Here is a 17,784-nt window from a genome sequence, read left to right as displayed (position 1 = left end):
GTAAAATTGGTTCTTAACAAAATCATTAAAATGGTTAATAAAAGGTTTTATTAAAAATTAATGATTTTATAATAAAATGGGTTTTATTAAAAAGAACCTTGAAAATTAGTTTTCACTAAAGTACCATTAATTTGAATGCATGCAAATGTATGGTACATAATATTTTCTAACTAGAATTTTGAAATATTGAAAACCCTTTTATAAAACAAGTCAAACACCACCCTTTTATACAACACTCGAAATACTTGGGAACTCTTATTGTGGGATAAAGGTCACCTAACCACATTTGAGGGAACTTGTATGTTCGGGGTGGGTTTACCATGTTTGTGGGATAAAGGTCACCTAACCACTTATGTGTATAAACTCACACGTGTGTGTAAGTTGGACGACTTGATTTGGAAACCATGAACTTAGGGTCACCAAAGCATGGGAAACAAAGGTGTTGATGGGATTAAACATGCCAACTAAACATAAAGATGTTTAACCGATCCCATATGGCTAGAAATTGCAAAGAGTTGCAATTGTCAAACGTTGACTACCTTGTTAATTTAAATAGAGGGATAAAGGTCACCTAACCAATATTTAAATGTAACGTTGGATTCTAGATTTTAATTATTAATTGTCTTTAAGACACAAAAGGGTATTAATAATTAAAATATAATAATATCGAAAATACTAAAATTGAACTTGTTAAATTTTGTAGATGGCCGCTAACAATGCAAACCCGATTACCCAAACCGTCCGAAACCTATCACTAAGAACCATCCTTGAAAAGGATCGTCTCAACCATAACAACTTCATGGATTGGTTTCGAAACTTGAGAATCGTTCTCAAGCAAGAGAAGATATCCTATGTGTTGGATGATCCTATTCCCGATGAACCTAACGTGGAAGATGTGGAAGCCTACAACGATTGGGTTAAGTATACCGAGGACTCCATGCAAGCCTCATGCCTCATGTTGGGAACTATGATTCCCGAAATTCAAAAGGATTTTGAACACCACGGGGCATATGACATGATTACCCAGTTAAAGGAAATGTTCCTACAACAAGCAAGGGTAGAACGCTTCGAAACTGTTCGGGCGCTTCATGCATGTCGAATGGAGGAAACCCAATCGGTATCATCTTATGTTCTCAAGATGAAAAGCCACATTGATCGCCTCGAACGGCTAAATTGTCCCGTCTCCAAAGAGTTGGCTACGGATTTGATCCTCAACTCTTTAACAAAGAAATTTGAGAGCTTTGTTATGAATTACAACATGAATGGATGGGACAAGAGCATTGGTGAGCTTCATGCAATGCTCAAAACGGCCGAAGCAAGTATGGGCAAAAAGGCTTTACCCGTCCTAGCGATCAATGAAGGAGGCAACAAGAAGAGGCCCCACCCCGACTCTAAAGCAACTTATGCTAAAAGAAAGGGACACGTCAAGGCAAAGGGAAAAGGAAAAGCTAAAGCAGAACCCGCCAAACCAAAAGAAAAGAAGCAAAAGGTTGCTACGAATGACCCATGTTTTGAATGTGGTGAGATAGGACATTGGAAGAGAAATTGTCCGACCCATCTCAAAGAGTTGAAAAACAAGAGGGATGCAGGGCAAACCTCAGGTACTATCTTTATGATACATGTTGAGCTTAATGTTATTTCTTCTAACACATGGGTACTAGATACCGGATGTGGAACTCATATTTGCAATTCGTTGCAGGGGTTCAAAAGAAATAAACATTACAAGAAGGGGGACACTAGTCTCTTCATGGGCAACGGAGCAAAGGTTGATGTCGAAGCTCAAGGAGACTACGTTTTAAAGCTTCTAAGTGGTTTGGAAGTTATTTTGAAGAATGTTTTGTATGCTCCTAGTTTGACTAGGAACATAATTTCAGTTTCCATTTTAAAACAATCTGGTTTTAATTTCGAATTTGTTAACTATGACATTTATGTTTCTAAGAATGATGTGTTTTATTTTAAAGCTATGTCTTTAAATGGTATTTATGAATTAGATCATGATAACGCATCATATGATAGCTCAATGTACCAAGTAACCAACAAGAAACTCAAAATGGATTTGAGTGATTCCTACCTTTGGCATTGTCGCCTTGGACATATAAGCAAGAATCGCATGCATACACTTCAGAAAAGTGGTCTTTTGAATACAAATGAAGATAATTCATTTGATGTATGCGAGTCTTGTTTACAAGGAAAAATGACCAAGACGCCCTTTAGTGGAACATTTGAAAGGGCTAAGGACTTATTAGGTATCATACATTCAGATGTATGTGGTCCTTTTAAGCCGATGACTAGGAATGGTGAAAGATACTTCATTACCTTTACCGACGACTATAGTCGTTATGGTTATGTGTATTTACTAAAACACAAGGATGAAGCATTTGAAATGTTCAAAGACTTCAAAAGTTAAGTAGAAAATCAACTCAAGAAAACAATCAAAGTCCTTCGCACCGATAGAGGAGGTGAATACCTTAGTGGTGCTTTTCAAGATCATCTTAGGAGTTGTGGGATTATCTCACAACTTACTCCACCTGGAACACCACAACACAATGGTGTATCTGAAAGGAGAAATCGAACTCTATTAGATATGGTTCGATCTATGATGGCTAGAAGCACATTGCCTCTATCATTTTGGGGTCACGCTTTGCTCTCCGCAGTCCGTATACTACATATGGCACCAACCAAGAAAGTGGAAAAGACACCTTTTGAAATATGGCACGGAAACCCTCCATCATTATCATTCTTAAGGGTTTGGGGTTGTGAAGCTTATGTTAAGCAATACACTCCAAATAAATTGGAAGTCCGATCTACTAAGTGTATCTTTGTAGGTTATCCTAAAGATGATATAGGATACTATTTCTACGACCCAACTGAGCAAAAGGTATTTGTTGCTCGGAAGGGTAAGTTCTTAGAAGCTAAGTTCCTTATGGAAGGAACCAGTGATAGAACAGTGGAACTTGAGGAAGATCAAGAACCACAAGACGATACACGTTTGGTTGATACTAGCACTCAACAAGAGGTTGTTGAAAACGATCAAGAGGTTGATCGAAATACACAAAATGTTCGCAGATCTGGTAGAATTAGCAATCCACCTGAAAGATATGGATTTTTCATGGATGGATGCTACGTGGTAGATTCAGATGGACCAACCACATACCATGATGCAATGTCAAAATCCGATTGCGACAAATGGCTTGAAGCCATGAACATAGAGATGCAATCCATGTATGACAACCAAGTTTGGGAATTGGTTGTGCCACCACTTAACTCTAAAGTAGTTGGAAGTAAGTGGGTTTTCAAGAAGAAAACTGATATGCATGGTAACTTGGATACTTACAAAGCAAGACTTGTAGCAAAAGGTTTCACTCAAACTCAAGGGATTGATTATGATGAGACCTTCTCGCCTGTGGCGATGCTAAAGTCAATCAGGATATTATTTGCCATAGCCGCATATTATGACTATGAGATCTGGCAATTGGATGTCAAAACGGCATTTCTCAATGGATATCTTGATGAAGATGTCTATATGGTTCAGCCTGAAGGTTTTGTCGATCCAAAACATCCTGACAAAGTATGCAAGTTAAAGAAATCAATCTATGGATTGAAACAAGCATCTAGAAGTTGGAATCACCGTTTTGATGAAGAAATTAAGAATTTTGGATTCATCAAGAACGGCGATGAAGCTTGTGTGTATAAGAAGGCTAGTGGGAGCATCATCACTTTCTTAGTACTGTATGTCGATGACATTCTACTATTTGGGAATGACATTCCAACCATGGAAGGTGTAAAAGCTTGGCTTGGAAGTTGTTTTTCCATTAAGGATCTTGGTGAAGTAGCCTACATTCTGGGAATAAAGGTCTATAGGGATAGATCAAGGCGCTTGATAGGTTTAAACCAAAGTGCATACATTGACAAAGTCTTGAATAGGTTCCAAATGGAGAACTCTAAGAGAGGTTTTGTACCTATTCAAAAGGGGACAATTTTGAATACATCTCAATGTCCAAGCTCAAAGGATGAGCAAGAGAAAATGAAAAGAATCCCATATGGCGTCAGCTATAGGATCCATCATGTATGCAATGATATGCACCAGACCGGACGTCTCATGCGCCTTGAGCATGACAAGTAGATACCAACAAATTCCAGGTAGCAGTCATTGGATGGCTGTTAAAAGCATATTGAAATATCTTAGGAGGACTAAGGATATGTTCCTAATATATGGATCTGATGAGGAGGAACTCGTTGTAAAGGGTTACACGGACGCGAGTTTCCAAACCGATCGAAGTGATTCTCGATCGCAATCGGGGTATGTCTTCATTTTAAATGGAGGAGCAGTCTCCTGGAAGAGCTCAAAACAAGACGTGGTAGCATTGTCCACTACAGAATCAGAATACATCGCTGCTTCATTGGCAGCCCAGGAAGCTGCATGGCTGAAGAAATTTATAGCCGACCTAGGGGTGGTCCCTACCATTCAAGATCCCCTAGAGATCTTTTGTGATAACGAGGGTGCGATTGCTCAAATCAAGGAACCTCGTGCGCACCAAAAGACTAGACATATCGAGCGGAGATTCAACTACATAAGGGATGAAGTTGAAAAAGGAAAGATATGTATCCGCCAAGTTCACACCGATCAAAACATTGCGGATCCACTCACGAAGCTCCTTGACAGAGGAAAACATGAGGGTCACACATGTTCCTTAGGACTTCGATATTCTAGTGATTGGATTTGATCAAAATTTTGTATTTGGATATTGAAACAATTGTTATTTTGACTCATTTATGGTATTTTGAGTTACGTTTCATATTAGCATGTTTAAATCCGTGAATAACTTAATTATTCTAAATGTCCGTAGTCAATCATAATTGTGGGAACAAATATGAATGTAAGACTATTATGAACTTGGATTGGTGGATATTCATTTAGAATGAATATAGAGCAAAGTGTTGCTGCCAAAGTTCATAGATATTTGTGGGATACAAATATTGGACTGACTCGCTCTCAAATATTACTGCATGGAATCATTTGTGATTGATCATAAGTAAATTTGAGTTAAGGCGAATATCATAGTATCCTCTGACCTGAGATACATATTGGGTCTTGATATTCACCAAATATTATGCCTTGACTTATTTCTTCGCTGTCAGTAATATGACAGTACATAAGGCTGAGCTCAGGTGTGGTACAAGGTGGTTGTGAGAGACGTATGTAGTCAAGAAGGGATTTGTTCCTCTTATTCGTTGAGAGTAAGATGTCTAAGGCCTGATAAAGTTAAATCAACAGAGAGTGATCACTCTATGTCTCTGGATTTAACATGACATCTGTAACGAAAGGATAAATGATAGATTCACCTAAATCATGTTCAAGTAAGGGACTTGAAAGGGATGATGTTATTGAATGGCAAATATAGTCATACGTATTGGGGGTAGTAAACCGTAGTTAGGCGTCATTTACTGCTTGCATCAATCTTCTATGTATCTTGTGCAAGTGGGAGATTGTTGGACTCTGTATGCCCAAGACACATATTAAATTGATGTGGCTAGTACGTTATGATCCAAGTCGAGTCATACCCAATAACAAGCTAGACAAACACTTATATTATTTATTTGTGATATGATCAAACAAATAAATATTAACACTTACAATATTTAGAAATTGGTTTTCTAAATAATTACACTTGAGAAACTAATAAATTATATGGATAATTTATTTTGAGAGAATATTTTATTTTGTTATTTAATGGGTTAAATAACATTATAAAAGATTACATAAAGTCTTGCAAACATATGGTGTAATATTTTATAAAAGGTATAAAATAAACAAGACTTAAATTTTATAAAAGAATTGAATTTATTTTTTTTATAAAATAAGCTAGGCCGCCCCCCCCCCTTCCCAAGACAAAAGGGCCAATCATTTTACATGCACTTCTTACAAGTTAGATGGGTTCTTATTGGATGGTCTTTCCAAGACCATTTTGGTCCAATTACCTTTCATGCATTTGCATGTGTAAGAAGGCATGTGATTGGGTGGATTGGAGGTGACCATCTCTCATGCCTTTATAACCATTTTTAGTTCACAAAATTGGTAAGACTTGTGTTATTTTGGCTCTCAAAATCGGCCATTAGAAGGGGTTCTCAAGGTTTTCGGTTTTGATCAAGTGTGTTAAATCCTAGCTAATCTTGTGGTGTTTGTTGGAAGCTTGGGGTATACAAGCTTGAGGTCTTCTACTCTTGAGGACAACCATTTCAAGAATCATCATCCCTTTCATCATCCTATTACTCCAAGAAGGTAGTTTTTCTAAACACCCTATGGTTATGTTTGATAGTATGCATCTTCATATATGGATCCGGGTTTTGGGATTTTGCATTAAAATGGTTTTATATCTTATAAAAGTAACATGTTTTAAACATTATTTCCGCTGCGTTTTTATTTCATATGGATGAAATTGCCTTGATAAACATGTTAAAATCCCATCATTAAATATAATATTTTTGGGAAAATATTTATATTTTGGAATTAGAAATAAAATATATATTAAGTGAGACTTAATAATATATTTCGAATTTTACGAACGCACATGTATTAAATCCCCCATCCTTGGGAAGGAAAATAATTACCAAGTATTTACAAAATGAAAACACGAAATAGTTGTCTAACTATTTCTCAGAAACTTAAACCATTAAGCTAAGGCACGGCCGTCCGTCTAATAGAGATAGTACGTGTAGGTCGTCACACAGCTGCTTGATCAGGAGATATACTTGGTAGAGACGCACCACTGTGAGTTCATGTCCCCCTTTTCTCTTAACTGTTTTCAGTTTTCTAAACTGCGAGGGTGAAATACATGTTACTATGATTACGAATATTTCTTACATGGTATGGTTAGCGTAAGGAGGGTTATTATTTAGATCATGTGAGTGGGTAGGCGGAAACTTGAGGCCATTAATCCTCAGGGTAGGACCGAGGGGCAGGAGCGGTAGATCTATCTGGGTGTAGCGAGCCCAGCCCCAGGCCCAGCATAACGGACCTCAGGGTGACTTTGTACCCAACGCATAAATCTGCTAGGTTTGAGTCTTCCTACTTGCACTTCACACATATCAATGGCCTTGCAAACCAGTGGTGATCTCTTTTTCCTTATTTGCTACATACCAGGATTTTATACATACAAAGTTTTACTTACTCACTTACACATGAACTCGCTCAACATTATTGTTGATTTTTCCAACTTACATGTATTTCAGGGAATTAAAGATCTGGCGCGGTATGTTATGTTTTCCCGCTGCAAGGTGTTACGAGGTCATCCGGGTTTAGGGGATGTGACTTTTTCCTGGACGAGTCACAGTCCTTAAACTGCATTTATACCATGTCGATGTTTGTGTTTTCTGAACAATGTTTTATGTTATCAGGTTGGAGTTACAGTTGCTTGTGTCAACGTCTTCAGACAATGTTGTTGTATTTGGTTTCTAAAACTTAATCCTATGGATGATCTTGCATGGTTTTTATTTCATATAGCTTTGTTATGATTAAGCTATGGTATTAAGAAGTCACACCAAAATAAACCACGCTTCCGCAAAGCCAGGGTGTGACAATTGACCCGTTAATGAATTAATTCAAGTAAATCAAGTTAAAACACATAGTAATCCTAGGTCTTGCATTTGTTGAAACCGGGTGTGAACCTTGTTATTATTCCATATTGTTTATTAATCAAGTTTTCCTACAATCATTACTTTCTAGTAGTTAAGTAATTTAATCAATTCCATTAGTTTAATTCACATCTTTTCAACCAAACAAAAATACAAAAATATTCTAGCAAGCTTCATAAATTGTGACATTTATTTTAATTCAATCGAATCCATTCGCAAACCACATACTCTTCGTGGTTCGACCCCTTGCTACCACTAGCTATCGTTAAGGGTAATTAGGGCCTATAAATATTATCTTTGACTGGAGCGCGACACTCCGATCACAATCCAAGATGATTTACACATGTGTAAACAGATTACTTACACATCTTTAAACAACTGATTTACACATGTGTAAACATCTTATTTACACATGTGTAAACATCTTATTTACACATGTGTAAACAGATTACACTTACACATGTTTGTGTAAACATATTACACTTGCACAAGTTTGTGTAAATAGATTAGTTACACATGTGTAATTATCTTATTTACACATGTGTAAACATCTTATTTACAGTAAACAACTTATTTACACATGTGTAAACATTTTATTTACACATGTGTAAACTTTTATTATATATTTTTTATATTACAAACCTTCACATGTGGCAACTTCGAGTTTATTTGTCTGTTTTTCAGCAACCTTTTTCACCATCTGTTTTTCCTTTTTTCTGTTAAAACAATAGAGAGCAGTTAAAAACATGTATAAACAGCTTACACATGTGTAAACAGCTTACTTATACATGTGTAAACAGCTTATTTACACATGTGTAAGTGTCTTAATTACACAAATTCAATAATAACTACGACTATTTACACAGGTGTAAACATCTAAATTTATGATGTGTTTTATTACAAACCTGCAAGCAATTCTTTTATCATCTCATTCCTTTGTCTGCTTAAAACCATCTTCAGATTCACTGAACTTTCTGTTGAAATCAAAGAATTTAACCACAAGTTTATTTTATTTATTTAATGGTCTATGAAAATGCATTTGTCTTACCTAATTGTCTTTCTAGTTCAGCATCCATTTCTGATAATGTATTAACTCGATCCACATTCGATGACACTTCAGAATATGTAACCAAAAGTCGACAAATTTTATTGTTTGCTTTCAATTTGTTATTCAAGTAATTATTTGATTTAAAATATTTTTTGTTACTTGCCTGTTTCTTCATTGTTCTTAGAACTCTCGTCATCAAGTATGTCTGGATTTGTTATCGCATTTGAGAAACTTTTTGCTTTAATCCTTAAGATTCGTGGACTTTTCCGACCTGTAAATATAGTGTATTAATACATCGTTTTCTACAATATATCTTTATAAATCCGAGATTAATGTTTTACGATGCTTATTTGACATACTTTCTTTTTTTCCTCTAGAATCTTCTGATAACAATACCATTAGACTTCCAAAAGCACTCTATTCAAGTCAAAAAGATGTTGCCTAACATAGATTACAAAACACAATCACTAACCGAGGTTTAACAGAATACAATCAAGTTCATTACCAGACTGCAACTTAATATTGCATAACATTTCACAATCAGTTGAAGCAGTAATTACATTAAAAAAAGCTGTTAGAATTCAACCTAACTACTACTACTACTACTACTACTACCACTACCACTACCACTACCACTACCACTACCACTACCACTACCACTACCACTACCACTACCACTACCACTACCACTACCACTACCACTACCACTACCACTACCACTACCACTACCACTACCACTACCACTACCACTACCACTACCACTACCACTACCACTACCACTACCACTACTACTACAGAACACTGTTGACATTCTGTCCAAAACTTAGTTACCGATGATCAAGTAATTAGCAATGAAATCAATCAACTGTTAAATATAAACAGTTTTCTACAGAACTGATTTCATCAAACCCTAAAAAACAGTATTAGAAATAATCTAATTCAACCAAAAACATGAAGGCTTTTTTCTCTATCTTCATAATATTTCACAATCAGTCCTAAGAAACTTGAAAGTCAGTTTACAGTTAAATCAATAATCATCTTCCACCAAACAATAACATCAATCTTTTATTACTATATTCAAGAAACTAATTGATCACGGTTATATACACTCATGTGATTCATCATCATTAACAAATCATTAACGAAATCAACTGTCGAAAGTGTCAGATACGCAAAAATAACATCCAAATGAAGTCATATAAACAGTTTTCTTTACAGAAACAATGAAATCAAACCCTAGAAAAAAGAGTAAACGAGTTTTTGAACATTACAAGTAACGATCGGAGAACAGTTCACTACGACCACCACCATCTCCTACCCACCTTCATCCCACAACAAGCAAGCAAGCAACCAGCACAACTTACAAATATTGAAGTATTTTGACCTAGAAAACACGAATAATCGTGGTAAAACGAACCGGTTTTTGTAAACAATCCTTCAAAACAACGATTCAAACAAGTAGAGAGAAAATTATAAACACATAAAGCAAAATCGTACAGTTTCAGCTACTATTAAAACAAAAACATTGATCAAAACAACATTTAAGCAAGTAGTGATTGCATAACTAATGTGTTTATCTGATTGTATGACTGATTACTTGTGCATATCTGTGTTTGTGTTACAGACACCATGGACTCATCCGGCACTGGTGATTCGGACACCACGGGCCCTAGACCCATTGTATCAGACGACATAGTTTCATCGGAGCACGAGGTGTACATTTCCGATACTACCGGCACAGACGATGATGACTTTCAGCCCTTTGCGCTGCCTGATGTCGTAGCAGAGCCTACTGATGGCCATCTTGTTGGGAATTTGCCATTCGCGGTGATCCCTGCTCCTGTGCCCCTTGCCGCTTATCCGGTTGTTGATATGCCCCCCGACGTGGTCTCTGACGACGATAACGATCTATTAGAGGAGGACCCATTTAAGGGCGAGGCCCTATTGCTGCTGGTGATAGCCTGCTGCTTGCTGATGCTCCTGCAAGAAGAGGCTCATGCCCATTCACCTGTCCCAGACCCATTTGAGTCTGTGGCGTCCGCATCTGTGCATACACAGGGAGTGCAACATCACTCACACGACGCCGACCCTGATATGGCGTCATCAGCTGCACCAGTTCCTGCACACAGCTTTGAGTTCGATCACGATATTGAGAATGATCTCGTTTTTACACCTAGTTTTGATCCAGACCATGACATGGAGTTCATACACTTAGACCAGCCCTTGGAGGATTCTGTAGTCCCTATCGACCCTATGTTTGTTGATCCAGCTTATTTTGAGATGGAGTTTGTTGATCCGGAGCCGGCTGTGGCCCCTGAGCCAGGCGTTGCTCCCGACCCCGCATTGGAGCATGACCCTGTTCATGTCGATGCACCTGCTGTTGCTCCTTGATTGATCATCTGCTTGGACGAGAGAAAATTGGGGTAACTGTGCAAGACAATTTATTATTATGGGGGCCAACGTAATAACGACTTGTAGTGCACAGAAATCCTGGTGGACTCTGCGGGTCAAGCTAATGAAAACCAATGTAGCAGGAAATAACTAAAACATGAATGACCAAGGCGATGTAGCCTCGAGTTCATTCTATTACAAGCAACAAGCCAAATTGGCAAGCCTATGTGAAGGCTCAGAAATTTATTTCCCCACTCACACATTGAGTATATTTACGTGTAAAATTGGGTGATTACATGATGGCTTATGGTGCTATGTATCTCATAGACAATTGAAATGTTGTCTAAGCCGCTTCATACCACTTCGACAGAAGAGAATGCCACCCAGACGTGTCACATACACCAGTACACTGCCAAGGACAGAAGCCGAGCTGCAAGAACGCATCTCATAGGCAAATGCACGACATGAAGCCCTCCGCTCTAAGCACAGCGATGGCATTACTGGAAATAACCCTCCAACTGGCTGCACCTATAAGCAGTTCCTGAACTACAAGCCTTTGAACTTTGACGGAACAGGAGGTGCCGTTGCATTTGTTCGTTGGTCCGACAAGATTGACTCCATTCTAAGAATGAGTAACGGTTCACCCCAACAGAGTGTTCCCTATACCTCAGGGTTATTTCTAGATGACACACTCTCATGATGGAACCTTCAGGTTCAGACCCTTGGCACAGATGCTGCTTATGCACTGAGCTGGGACGAGCTCAAAGGAATGATGGAGAAGAAATACAATTCTAGGGCTGGAATCCAGAAGCTTGAGGTGGAGTTCTGGAATTGAAAATGGACGTACCAGAGATTCCTGAATACGTCCAGCAAACTCACGACTTGTCTAGGGTCGTCCCCTACTTAGTCAAACCGGAGTTCAAAAGGATTGAACGATTCATTTGGGGACTTGCACCCCAGATCAGGGGCATGGTTACTACCTCGAAGCCCTCAACCATTACAGAGGCTATCGATATGGGTGATTTATTTATAACATGAGATGTTATGTGTTGATATTGTTGTATACTTACGTACACTCTACTTACTATGACCTGACCAACGTGAACACATCGTTTAGAAGATGCCGCCGAGACGTCAAACGCCAATGCCTACCAATAAGGCAGAGCTTCAGCAAGTCATCGCTGCTGCCATCGCACAGTATACCGCCTCTCAAGGAGGGACTAGTGGAAGTAATTCTGGCAATACTGGCAACAACAATCCGCCTCATGGGTGCACCTACAAGCAGTTTCTAGACTGCAAGCCTGTCAACTTTGATGGCACCGGAGGTGCTGTCACTTTTGTTCGTTGGGCCGAAAAGACGGACTCAGTTCTCCGCATGAGCAAGTGTGCTCCAGACCAGCAAGTTACCTACATCTCTGGGCTATTCTTGGACGGAGCCCTGTCCTGGTGGAATTTACAAGTGCAGACACTTGGTGAAGCCGCTGCATACGCGATGACATGGAACGAGCTGAAAGAGCTCATGCGCCGAAAGTATTGCTCTCGTGCAGAAATTCAGAAGTTGGAAACTGAATTTTGGCACCTGAAGATGGAAGGTCCGAAAATCGCTGAGTATGTTCAAAGGTTTCACGACTTATCTCATGTGGTACCTTGTATGGTCACTCCAGAGTTCAAGCGGATTGAGTGTTTCATTTGGGGCTTAGCTCCTCAAATCATAAGTATGGTGACTTCTTCCAAGCCGACAACAATTACTGAGGCAATTAATTTGAGCGTGGCTCTCACTGAGGAGGCTATCCGCCTAAACAAGTTTTCTAATGTTGAGCCAAAGAAGAAAGAGACTCATGTCGAGTCGTCCGGGGGTAACAAAAGAAAGTTCTCGAACTTCAAACAAGGCACCAGTGGGGTTGTTAAGAAAGGAGAATCAAGCACGCCAGCTCAAGATACAGCTGGTACTGGCAGGAAAGGAAAAGGGGTATATGGGTACCCATCCCAAGTGCAACACCTGCCAGCGTCACCATTCAGGCCGATGTGGTTTAAAAGTATGTGAAGCGTGTGGGAAAACTGGCCACTCAAAGGATTCTTGTTTGGCTATTGTTGGCCGGGGAGGCCAAGGAGGATTTGGAAATAGAAACAATAACCGGGGTGGAAATGGAAATCGCCCACAAGGAAACAATGGAGGTAATGGGAATCGAGGTAACAATGCGAATCAAGCGGGCGCTGTGAATCATAACCAAAGGAATAATCAAGCTGGAAATGGTGGTGGAAACGGGCAAAGACCTGGATGCTTTAACTGTGGTGATATTGGGTATTATAAGTGGAACTGCCCAGAATTGAATCAAGCCCGTGGAAGAGTGTTCAATATTGAAGCAAGGGAAGCGCGCCAGGACCCCAATATCGTTACTGGTACGTTCCCTGTAAACCAACGCTATGCATCTATTTTATTTTATACTGGTGCCGATTATAGCTTCGTATCGTTAGAGTTTAAGAATATGCTTGGGTTAGCCGCTAGTAAGTTAGATATTCCGTACTCAATCGAATTGGCTAATGGAAAGTTAGTAGAAGCCAATGAAGTTGTCAGAGGTTGTGTGATCGAATTGGGAGAGCGTGAGTTTGCTCTGGATCTACTACCAGTCCAGTTGGGAAGCTTTGACGTGGTGGTAGGAATGGATTGGTTATCAGGCAACAAGGCTGAGATTGTTTGTCACGAAAAGGTCGTTCGTATCCCAACCAAAGATGGCGAAACAATTGTGGTTCATGGAGAGAAGCGTGATACGCCGTTAAGAATTATCAGCTGCCTCAAAGCGCGAAAGTGCTTGCAAAAGGGATGTGCTGCCTTCCTGGCACACATTGTAGACAAGAAAGCTATAGAACCAAGAATCGAAGACATCCCTATCGTGAGGGAATATCCAGAAGTCTTCCCAGAGGACTTGCCTGGACTACCACCTCAGAGGCAAGTGGAGTTTCACATCGATTTAGTCCCAGGCGCCGCGCCTGTGGCTAAGGCACCCTATAGACATGCCCCGTCTGAGATGCAAGAATTGTCGACACAACTTCAAGAGTTGTTAGACAAGGGATTTATCTGACCAAGCTTCTCGCCTTGGGGAGCTCCGGTCCTGTTTGTCAAGAAGAAGGACGGTAGTTTTCGTATGTGTATTGACTACCGGGAATTGAACAAGCTGACAATCAAGAATAGATACCCTCTTCCAAGGATCGATGATCTATTTGACCAACTCCAAGGTTCAAGCTTTTACTCTAAGATTGATCTTCGATCTGGATACCTTCAGTTAAGGATACAAGAAGAGAGTGTCCCGAAGACAGCCTTTAGAACTCGTTATGGACACTACGAGTTCCTAGTTATGCCGTTTGGTTTGACAAACGCACCTGCTGTTTTCATGGATTTGATGAATAGAGTTTGCAAGCCGTACTTGGATAAGTTCGTGATTGTATTTATCGACGATATTTTGATTTACTCAAAAACAAAGGCTGAGCACGAACAGCATTTAAGAGCTATTCTGGAGCTACTGAAGAAGGAACAGCTGTATGCCAAATTCTCTAAGTGTGAGTTTTGGCTACGTGAAGTCCAATTTCTTGGACATGTGGTAAATGGAGATGGAATTCTTGTGGATCCCACCAAGATCGAAGCGATCAAGAATTGGGAAACGCCAAAGACGCCAACCGAGATTCGGCAATTCTTGGGTTTGGCTGGCTACTATCGAAGGTTCATTGAGGATTTTTCGAAGATCGCTCAACCATTGACGCTCCTCACGCAGAAAGATAAGAAGTTTGATTGGGCAGTCAAACAGGAAGAAGCGTTCCAGATATTGAAGGATAAGCTCTGCAATGCGCCTATCTTAGCACTACCAGAAGGTACTAACGATTTCGTGGTATACTGTGACGCCTCACGCCAAGGTTTGGGTTGCGTGTTGATGCAACGCCAAAAAGTTATTGCATACGCATCGCGTCAATTGAAAGTACACGAAAAGAACTATACCACGCATGATTTGGAACTCGGCGCAGTGGTATTTGCTTTAAAGATCTGGAGACACTACCTATATGGTACAAAGTGTACGATCTTCACAGATCATAAGAGCCTACAGCACATATTCAACCAGAAGGAGTTGAATATGAGACAAAGACGATGGGTTGAGTTGTTGAATGATTACGACTGTGAGATAAAGTATCATCCAGGGAAGGCGAATGTGGTCGCCGACGCCCTAAGTCGAAAAGAAAGGATCAAGCCCATAAGGGTTAGGGCTTTAGAGATGATTATCCAAACCGATCTTTCCTTGCGCATTCGTGCCGCACAGAAAGAAGCCCTCAAGGAAAGAAACCTTGAAGAAGAATATCTCCGTGGGATGGAGAAGCAATTGGTGCCAAACGAGGAAGGAACGTTATGTTTTGAGAAAAGGATTTGGGTTCCTCTGTTTGGTGGTTTAAGGAAGGTTATTTTCGATGAAGCTCACAAATCGCAGTACTCTATCCACCCAGGAGCGGATAAGATGTACCAAGATCTTAAGGATTATTACTGGTGGCCTAGGATGAAAGGCGATGTTGCTATTTATGTGAGCAAGTCTTTAACGTGCGCTAAGGTGAAAGCGGAATACCAGAAGCCTTCAGGACTTCTGCAACAACCAGAAATTCCCAAGTGGAAATGGGAACAAATCTCCATGGATTTTATTACAAAGTTGCCAAGAACGCCAAGAGGTCATGACGCTATTTGGGTAATAGTGGACCGATTAACGAAATCTGCGCACTTCTTACCTATCAGAGAGAAGGATAATACTAGCAAGTTGGCTAAAATTTACATGAGAGAAATCGTTACGCGCCATGGAGTACCCCTCTCGATCATCTCTGATAGAGACGGAAGGTTCGTATCAAGGATTTGGCAATCCTTCCAAGAAGCTTTTGGCTCACAATTGAATCTGAGCACTGCTTTTCACCCACAGACCGACGGACAAAGCGAGCGAACTAACAGACTTTAGAAGATATGCTGAGAGCATGTGTTATGGATTTGGGAGGTAGCTGGGATAAACATTTGCCATTGGTCGAGTTTTCATACAACAACAGCTACCACACCAGTATTGGTGCCACGCCATTTGAAGCTTTATATGGACGCAAGTGCAGATCACCGCTTTGTTGGTTTGATGCAGGTGATAGACAATTGGTTGGTCCTGATATGGTCCAGGAAACCACAGATAAGATCGCACAGATCCGAGATCGCATCAAGGCGGCTCGTGATCGTCAGAAATGCTACGCGGACCGAAGAGGGGAACCTCTAGAGTTTGAGGTATGTGATATGGTTTTGTTGAAGGTATCACCCTGGAAGGGTGTGGCACGCTTCGGGAAGCGTGGAAAGTTGAACCCGCGGTATATTGGTCCGTTCAGAATTTTGGAAAGAATTGGGCTAGTAGCATACAAGTTGGATCTACCTGCTGAACTGAATGGTGTTCACGATACATTTCATGTATCAAACTTGAAGAAAAGTCCAACTCAAGACACCGTTGTCATTCCCACCGACGAGATTCATGTTGACGACACGCTCCATTTTGTCGAAGAACCTGTTGAGGTTACGGATTGGAAAGTGAACAAAACCCGCCGGAGCAGTGTCAAGCTCGTCAAAGTTTGTTGGAATGCCAGACATGGTCCTGAATACACCTGGGAGTGTGAGGACCGGATGAAAGAGAAATACCCCCCACTTATTTCCCAAGAACCCTGCAACTAGAAGCAGAACTTAAAATTTCAGGACGAAATTTTTCTAACGGGGGGAGAATGTGACAACCCTCACTAAATCAGGTATCCGTAGGACTTAATTAATAATTAATTACTGCTTAATTACTGTGCTTACCTGAAATTGTGGATAAACTGGTACTTGAATTACTGATACATGTACATACCTACATCATACTTTATTTACTGTCACTACATTATTTACATGCTGAACTTTAGTGACAAACATGATGCACAAAAGCACAGTAGCACTGTGAACGGATAACCTATCAAAACATGCTGATATAGCCAGCATCAGGCAGACACTGCCTCTAAGGCCTGTATGAGCCAGAGATAATTTACTACACTAGAAGAGAGTGTAGGGATATAAGGGTTGTAGTACTGTGTCACTAGGAATAAGTTACAGTGACCGGATGTGCCTAAAACCTACTCTAAGTACAAAATTCAGCACTTTAACTAAAAATTCAGCATTTGGTTAACTAATAAAGTGCCAAAACATGAGAAAAATATTACTAGACACTTTCCAAAGTGTCGGGAATAAGTTGTGTCACTAAAAATGATAATAACGACACTTTAAAGCTTTGTTAAGCGCTTTAACGGATCACTATCCAACCGAACAACCGGACTATACCCGGAACATAAAAATATTGCTATTTACATTGTTTAGCTTTTTCTGAGCCAGTTAGGGACCCTGAATACCCTAACACCCGCTATAATGCATGACACACTAGTAACCGAGTTAATCCCTAACTTAATTTAACTAACCTAACTATATCTTAACTAATAGTTAAAATGGAACCGGGTAAACCCCCCCCCCAACCGAACTCGTCCCCTTTGGGGGACACCCTTGTCCTTCTTCTGATTAAAATAATCAAACATGTCCCATATCTATTAGACATAAAATCCTTTGGGTAATGATCTTAACATTTGCCTATAAGTTCTACACTTAACACACTAACACTTTCACTCAACACACACCAACACACACT

The sequence above is a fragment of the Helianthus annuus genome, chromosome 7 (assembly GCF_002127325.2).
Source record: "Helianthus annuus cultivar XRQ/B chromosome 7, HanXRQr2.0-SUNRISE, whole genome shotgun sequence".
Lineage (NCBI taxonomy): Eukaryota > Viridiplantae > Streptophyta > Magnoliopsida > Asterales > Asteraceae > Helianthus > Helianthus annuus.
This window is presented reverse-complemented; position numbering follows the sequence as displayed.